Here is an 8,534-nt window from a genome sequence, read left to right as displayed (position 1 = left end):
CTTTCTTTCTTTCTTTCTTTCTTTCTTTCTTTCTTTCTTTCTTTCTTCTGGTAGTCCCATTATACACGTTATTCCTTTCATAGACGTCTCACAGTTCTTAGGTATTCACTGCTAGCTTTTTTCAGCCTTTTATCCCCCTTTGCTTTTTTCTTTAAAAAAAATTTTTTTAATGTTTATTTATTTTTGAGAGACAGAGTTGAGTGGGGGAGGGGCAGAGAGAGGGAGACACAGAATCCAAAGCAGGCTTCAGGCTCTGAGCTGTCACCACAGAGCCTGATGTGGGGCTTGAACCCGTGAACTGTGAGATCATAATCTCAGCCGAAGTGGGACATTTAACTGACTGAGCCACCCAGGCGCCCCTCCCCTTTGCTTTATTCAGTTTTAGAAGTTTCTATTGAGCTATCATGAAGAGCAGAGATTCTTTCCTCAGCTGTGTCCAATCTACTAATAAACCCATGAGGGACGCCTGGGTGGCTCAGTCGGTTGAGCGTCTGACTTTGGCTCAAATCATGATCTCATGGTTCTCAAGTTCGTACCCTGAATCTGGTTCACTACTGTCAGTGCAGAGACTGCTTCGGATCCCCTGTTTCCCTGTCTCTCTCTCTCCCACCGCCCTCAAAAATAAACATTAAAACAATTTTTTTTTTGACCTAAATCCCAAAAGATGCCCTCCTCAATGCCCATCACCCACCCTCCCCTCCCTCCCACCCCCCATCAACCCTCAGATTGTTCTCAGTTTTTAAGAGTCTCTTATGCTTTGGCTCTCTCCCACTCTAACCTCTCTCTCTTTTTTTTTTTTTTCCTTCCCCTCCCCCATGGGTTTCTGTCAAGTTTCTCAGGATCCACATAAGAGTGAAAACATATGGTATCTGTCTTTCTCTGTATGGCTTATTTCACTTAGCATCACACTCTCCAGTTCCATCCACGTTGCTACAAAGGGCCATATTTCATTCTTTCTCATTGCCACGTAGTACTCCATTGTGTATATAAACCACAATTTCTTTATCCATTCATCAGTTGATGGACATTTAGGCTCTTTCCACAATTTGGCTATTGTTGAGAGTGCTGCTATAAACATTGGGGTACACGTGCCCCTATGCATCAGCACTCCTGTATCCCTTGGGTAAATTCCTAGCAGTGCTACTGCTGGGTCATAGGGTAGGTCTATTTTTAATTTTTTGAGGACCCTCCACATTGTTTTCCAGAGTGGCTGCACCATTTTGCCTTCCCACCAACAGTGCAAGAGGGTTCCCGTTTCTCCACATCCTCTCCAGCATCTATAGTCTCCTGATTTGTTCATTTTGGCCACTCTGACTGGCATGAGGTGATATCTGAGTGTCGTTTTGATTTGTATTTCCCTGATGAGGAGCGACGTTGAGCATCTTTTCATGTGCCTGTTGGCCATCTGGATGTCTTCTTTAGAGAAGTGTCTATTCATGTTTTCTGCCCATTTCTTCGCTGGATTATTTGAAACAATTTCTTTAAAATAAAAACATAAACCCATGAAAGGCATCCTTTACTTCTGTTACAATGTTTTTGATCTCTGGCGTTATCTTTGATTCTTAGAATTTTCATCTCTATGCTTACATTATCTACCTGTTCTTGTATGTTGTCTACTTTTGCCATTAGGGCCCTCATCATAATCACAGTTGTCATCACTGCCTTAATCATAGTTGTTTTAATTTCCTGATCTGGGGTGCCTGGGTGGCTCAGTTAGTGAAGTGTCCAACTCTTGGTTTCCACCCTGGTCATAATCTCACAGTTCGTGAGTTTTAGCCCTGCATCTGGCTCTGCACTGGCAGCGTGGAGCCTGCTTGGGATTCTCTCTCTCCCTCTCTCTCTCTCTGCCCCTCCCACACTGTCTCTCTCTTTCAAAATAAATAAATAGACTTAAAAAAAAAGAAACTGCAGTTGAAAAATTCCTGATCTGTTCACTTCAGGATGCCTGCCATATCTGAGGCTGCTTCTCATGCTCACTCTGGCTTCAAACTGTGTTTTTTGGTTTTTTGCCATTTAGTATGCCTTGTGATTTTCTGCTGAAAGCTGGACATGGTGTAATGAGTAAAAGGATCTCTGGTAAATAGGCCTTTTGTGGTGTGGTGCTAAGGTGTGGGGGAAGTAGGGGAAGTGTTCTATAGAACTATGATTGGGTCTCAGGCTTTGAGTGAACCTATACCCATGAGCTGTGAACGTCCCAAGTGCTTCTGTTTTCTTTTTGTTTAAGTGGTACAGGATGTCTAGAATGGGCTAGAGTTGGGTTTTGCCCTTTCCCTGAGCTGTTTAGACTCTGATAAGACTCCAGTAGGTTAGGCTTTGGTAAGATAGTTTATTTTGAGAGCAGGCTTTCTTTTTCTTTTTTCTTTTTTAATTTTTTTTTTAAAGTTTATTTTTTTATTTTGAGAGAGAGACAGAGAGAGTGAGCAGGGGAAGGGCAGAGAGAGAGACGGCCCTGTGCCGTCAGCGTGGAGCCCATTGTGGGCCTCGAACTCACAAACTGTGAGATCATGACCTAAGCTGAAACCAAGAGTGGGATGCTCAACTGGCTGAGCCACCCAGGTGCTCTGAGCAGGACTTCTTAAGTACAGAATGTTCTGGTGTGTTTCAAAGTGGTTACCTTTTCCCTCCTCGTGAGGGATTTCCCTCAGATATTCACTGTGAGAACGTTCTAGGGCTTCTGGAGATAAAACAAAAGAGTAGCGGCTCCCCTGTGACTGGAATTCCTGGAGTTTTCTTTTTTCTTTTTATTTATGTATGTATTTATTTAAAATATTTATTTATTTTTGGGAACCCCTGCCGTTTTAAATGCTTAGACTTGTCCACACTTGAGCCTCCAACAATTTGTCAGTTACAGTGCAGGTTTTCCTCCCCTCATACTGGTTCCCATGGAGATTTCTGCCTACGGGTTCCTGCTCCAGTAAGATGTGATTCTTAGTGCTCAGTTGTCAGTCTCTCCAATGTTGGGGCAGTGGTTTGCCCTGTGACCTCACTTCTCTGATGGATCTAAGAAGAGTTGTTGATTTTTCAGTGTTTTAGTTGTTAGAATGGAGTGATAACTTCTAAACTGCTCGTGTGCCTGACTGGAAGTTGAAAGTATCTCTACCCATTTTAAAATTGGGTAATTTGTTTTTTTTTATTATTGGTTGTAAGACTTATTCATATATTCTAACTATAAGTCCTAGGTTTTTTTTTTTTTGTTTGTTTGTTTGTTTTTTTTAAGTAGGCTCCACACCCAACGTGGGCTTGAACTCATGACCCTGGGATCAAGAGTCACATGCTCTACCAACTGAGCTGGCCAGGTGCCCCAGTCCTAGTTTACTTTTGACTTTGCAGTTCTTTTAGTCCTTTAAGTTTGTTTATTTATTTCTGGGTGGCCATATTTATCAGTCTTTCATGTTACCCCTTTGTGCTCTGTGCCACGTTTAGAAAGACCTTTCCCACTCAAAATATATTCAGCCACATTTTCTTCTCATACTCATGATTTCACTTGTTTTACATTTTAATCTTGGCCAACCTTACTGAGTGAAGATAAAAATTATTCCAATACCAAAAATATCTTTAGGAAAAGTGGGTAGAATTGTTATAATTAGGCAGTAATTTTTCTGTTTTGTGTGTTTGGAACCAGGATGGCTTTGGCAAAATTGTGAAACTAGTGCGTGGCCTCGTCTCCTCCCACAAGATGCCCTGTGGTCCTGTCGCTCAATGCTCTTATGCTGTCACGTAGCTTTTCTTAAAAGCTCTGCATGATCCTGGGGTGCCTGGGTGGCTCAGTACATTAAGCGTCCAACTTTGGTTCAGGTCGTGATCTCATGGCTCATGGGTTTGAGCCCCACATCTGGCTCTGTGCTGGCAACTCAGAGCCTGGAGCCTGTTTCGGATTCTGTGTCTCCCTCTCTCTCTCCCCCTCCCCCACTCTCACTCTGTCTCTCTCAAAAACATAAACATTTAAGAAAAAAAAAAAAAAGCTCTGCATGATCCTAAACTTGACCATGCTCTTTAGGAAGTCAAATCTGTGTCAAGTATTCATTCTCACCCATCTCCCTTCATGTTCAAAAGAAGCTAATTTCTGTTGATCACAGCCAGCATATTATTTCTCCAAGAGGTATTTGCCGTTTGCTCTCTAGAAATGCAATGACTTAAACTAAAGTAAGGGATCCCTAAAGAGTCCTGGAGGTTGGTTCCCAGGAAGAATTTTTTTGAACGTGAGGGACCTTTCTGGTGACCCTGAAAGTACTCCGTATCAAGTGATTACATCTTCTGTGGGATGGTCCTGTCTGGAAGATTTTGCTCCTGATGAAGGACTGATGTTGAAGCCCCTCTGGCCGGTGACTAATCTCTCATCCTTCCTTAATGAACTTTGAATGGTTTGTTCCATGGTTTGTTCCTTGCATAAAGACTGTTGATGAACGAGAGGGCTTCTATATTTTTAAAGGTATATCTTGTCATTCTTTAAAGTTTATTTATTTATTTCTTTTTTAAAGTTTTTTTTTTTAAGTTTATTCATTTTGAGAGAGAGGTGGGGGGAGGGGCAGGGAGAGAGAGAGAAGGAGAGAGAGAATCCCAGGCAGGTTCCGCCTTGTCAGCACAGAGCCTGACGTGGGGCTCGAACTCACAAATAGTGAGATCATGACCTGAGCCGAAATCAAGAGTCAGAGGCTTAACCGACTGAGCCACCCAGGTGCCCCCACTAACTTATTTGATTGATGAAAAATAAAGATCAAGTCATTAGTAAGCAACCTCCGATCTCACTCTATATCTCTGTCCATGCTGACATCACCTATTTTGATTTCATTTTATAAATCCCCAAATGAAAGTTAAAGGAATAAGAGTTCCTTTTCTACAATCATGGACACAGCAACATGAAAGAGAACGTTGCCTAACATGAGACGCAGATATAGGGTTTATCTACCGCTTGTTTCATTTGTTAGATCTGTTGGTTGACCTACAACTTTTAAGGTCTGAAAACAGTGTTGACAACCTCAGACCATACCACTGACCTCTTAGAGGCAGGATAAAATTGTGTGCAACTAATTTTGAAGAAACCTCAGAAAACTGTTTAGGAACAGATACACTAGGGCTCAATATTCAGAGAGGTGTCTTCCCTTACCTTTAAGAATAAGGTTTAGGGGCACACGGATGGCTCAGTCGGTTAAGTGCCTGACTTCAGCTTAGGTCATGATCTCACAGTTCGTGAGTTTGACTCCCGTGTCAGTCTCTGCACTGACAGTATGAAGCCGGCTTGGGATTCTCTCTCTCTCTCTGCCCCTACTCCACTTGTGCGTGCACGCGCTCTCTCTTTCAAAAATCAATAAACTGAAAAAAAGAAAAAAAAAAGAATAAGGCTTAAAATAGTAATAGAGGAGCTTGGGTAGTACAGTTGGTTGTGTCTGACTTGATTTCATCTCAGGTCATGATCCCAGGGTCATGAGATCAAGCCCCATGTCGGTGTGGAGCCTGCTTCAGATTCTCTCTCTTCCTCTGCCCCTCCACCCCACTTGCATGTACATTCTCTCTCTCTCTAAAATAAAAAATCATAAGGGGCACCTGGGTGGCTCAGTCAGTTAAGCATCTGACTTCGGCTCAGGTCATGCCCTTGCTGTTCATGGGTTTGAGCCCTGCATCGGGCTCTGTGCTGACAGCACGGAGCCTGGAGCCTGCTTCAGATTCTGTGTTTCCCCCTCTCTCTTCCCTTCCCTGCTCACGCTCTGTCTCTCTGTCTCTGTCTCTCTCTCTCTCTCTCACAAATAATCAAACATTAAAAAATTTTAAAAAGAAAAGGGGGCACTTGGGTGGCTCAGTTGGTTAAGCATCCGACTCTTGATCTCCGCTCAGGTCACAGTCTCACGGTTTGTGAGTTCAGGTACCACCTTGGGCTCTGTGCAATGATGGTGCAGAGCCTGCCTAGGATTCTCCCTCTCTCCCCCTCTCTGCCCCTTTCCCCCTCGCACTCTCTTTCCCTCTCTCAAAATAAATAAATATATAAACTTTAAAAAAATCATAGGTCTTGCTTTGGATTTTGATTTACTCTTGAATTTCTAATAGTTCAAATGATATTTTGATTATCTAAGGCTTAAATAGTAAAAATGCTTCATTTTCATAACTTTTTATTTTATTTTCTTTTTTATTTAAAAAATGTAGAATGCTTCATGAATTTGCATGTCATCCTTGCACCGGGGCCATGTTAATCTTCTCTGCATCATTCCAGTTTTAGTCTATGTGCTGCCAAAGTGAGCACCATAACTCTTTATTTTATTTTATTTTATTGTTTTAAACTGAAGGTCTTTTCTTAAATAATTTTTTTAATGTTTATTTATTTTTGAGGTGGGGGGGAGGGACAGAGAGAAAAGGAGACACAGAATCCGAAGCAGACTACGGGCTCTGAGCCATCAGCACAGAGCCCAATGCAGGGCTGGAACTCACGAACCATGAGATCATGACTTGAGCCGAAGTTGGATGCTTAACCAACTGAGCCACCCAGGCACCCCATAACTCTTTATTTTAAATGGCATTTGATTATGACCCTGTCTTCTTGGATTGGCCATAGCATTGCTCTGTTTTGCAGTATAGTGATCAAAGAAAATGTGCTACCTTATCTTATTTCTTGGAATTTAAATTTAAATTCTTTCTATTCATAGCCAGATGGTGTTATTAAACTGAATCTCATACGAATTTATTGTGAATAATGTAAAATATCTTTGAGACTTTTAGATACTATGTGTGGTATATACATTGCAGCTCAGGTAAAAAAATATGTTCCAACACCTTTATTAAATTGTGTCTCACAAGTACAAGATATTTTGTTTTAGTGAATTACGGATATTTCTTTCTTTTTTTTTTTAATTTTTTTTTAACACTTATTTATTTTTGAGACAGAGAGAGACACAGCATGAACGGGGGAGGGGCAGAGAGAGAGGGAGACACAGGATCGGAAGCAGGCTCCAGGCTCTGAGCCATCGGCCCAGAGCCCGATACGGGGCTCAAACTCAGGGAGCGTGAGATCGTGACCTGAGCTGAAGTCGGACGCTTAACCGACTGAGCCACCCAGGCGCCCCATGGATATTTCTTTCTTAATTGTAATTATCTTCTTAGTCATATTAGTTTATCAAACCAGTTTCCTAGTAACTATTAAAATAAAAGTTTATAATCCTTTCTTTCTTTCTATCCCCACATTTTATATTTTGATTACAGTAGCCATGGATCCTTGGTGCTAGGATTCAAATGAGAAGTCATTTGGATATAGGAACAAATAAGTAAAATGTCTTTCCTTATATGAGTAAATAAGGCTGTAGTTGATTGACCAAATGTGATTATAAACATTTTCATCATAGCTTTTGTCATATCTAGAGGTGTAACTCCTATTTCAGGGCTATAACCATGAAAGCTGTATGAGCCTTTAGAGAATTTTTTTTTTTTTAAATCTTGTAATTCAATTCTAAAATGTGAGCCTAATGAAGGACAATTTGCAAAGTAAGGCATGGACAATTTAGGAGACATTCTTCCTGTATTGGCAATGCCCTAGTAAATAGCCTGAACTTGTAGCGCTCAATGTGAAGGGGACGCTTTAGATATTTATGCTGAAGTGGCAAAGGACCTCTTGTTAAAAATTTAAAACAGCAAGAGTGACCTGTAGTGATGTCAATCATTATTGGTCATTGTGATGTTCTGAACTTATTCCAAATATAGCCATCTGTCCTCCAGTGCTGGCTGAGGCTCCTCATTTAGATTCTGTTGGACAAGGGATTACGAGTGAAGAGAGGAGGCAGGTGTGGTTGCCTTGGCTGTGCTGATTACCTCATTTCTGGATTCCTGAAATAGCTTTCTTTTTTTTTTTTTAATTTTTGTTTTCAATGTTTATTTATTTTTGAGAGAGAGAGAGAGACAGCGCGTGAGCAGGGGAGGGGCAGAGTGAGAGGGAGACACAGAATCCGAAGCAGGCTCCGGGCTCCAAGCTGTCAGCATGGAGCCTGACACGGGGCTTGAACTCTGAATCAGTGAGATCATGACCTGAACCAAAGTCAGACACCTAACTGACTGAGCCAGCCAGGCTCCCCTGAAATAGCTTTCTTTTTCTTTTTCTTTTATTTAAAAAAACTTTTTTTAATGTTTATTTATTTTTGAGAGAGAGACAGAGGGCGAGTTGGGGGGCGGGGCAGAGAGAGAGAGGGAGACACAGAATCCAAAACAGGCTCCAGCTGCCAGCACAGAGGAGTCCATGAGTTTTGTGTGTGAAAAATTCTTGTTCCCAGTACCCAAACCCTTCCCTGGTAGAGGAATTTCAAGGACAGCTCAAATGGAAGAGTCCAGGAATAAATACCAAGTTCTGGGGTGTGGCTGAGCCAGAGAGATCAGAGCAAGCATCTGGAACACCTTAATGAGGAGAGCAGGCATTGTCTGCAGATAGATTTTATGGGCAAGATTAGGGTAGAGGCGGTTGGGGAATATAATGAGTTCAGGCTTTAATATGTCGAGTGTGAGGTGCCTGTTTGAAGTACCCATCAAGCAGCTGGGCTGTCTTGCTTTGGTGGATATATCCAGCT

At 41.8% G+C, this 8,534-nt stretch overlaps 1 non-coding gene across 1 annotated transcript; it reads right to left on the bottom strand.

The window, feature by feature from the left end:
* Positions 1–6,125: 6,125 nt before the first annotated feature.
* LOC125932408 (U6 spliceosomal RNA) lies at positions 6,126–6,232 on the bottom strand. Its single transcript, XR_007460582.1, has one exon. It is a non-coding gene; the product is annotated as a U6 spliceosomal RNA (small nuclear RNA).
* Positions 6,233–8,534: the final 2,302 nt, after the last annotated feature.

This window comes from Panthera uncia, chromosome X, assembly GCF_023721935.1.
Source record: "Panthera uncia isolate 11264 chromosome X, Puncia_PCG_1.0, whole genome shotgun sequence".
NCBI classification, from domain to species: Eukaryota; Metazoa; Chordata; class Mammalia; order Carnivora; family Felidae; genus Panthera; species Panthera uncia.
The sequence above is the reverse complement of the archived record's forward strand: the minus strand, read 5'-3'. Positions and strand labels throughout refer to the sequence as shown.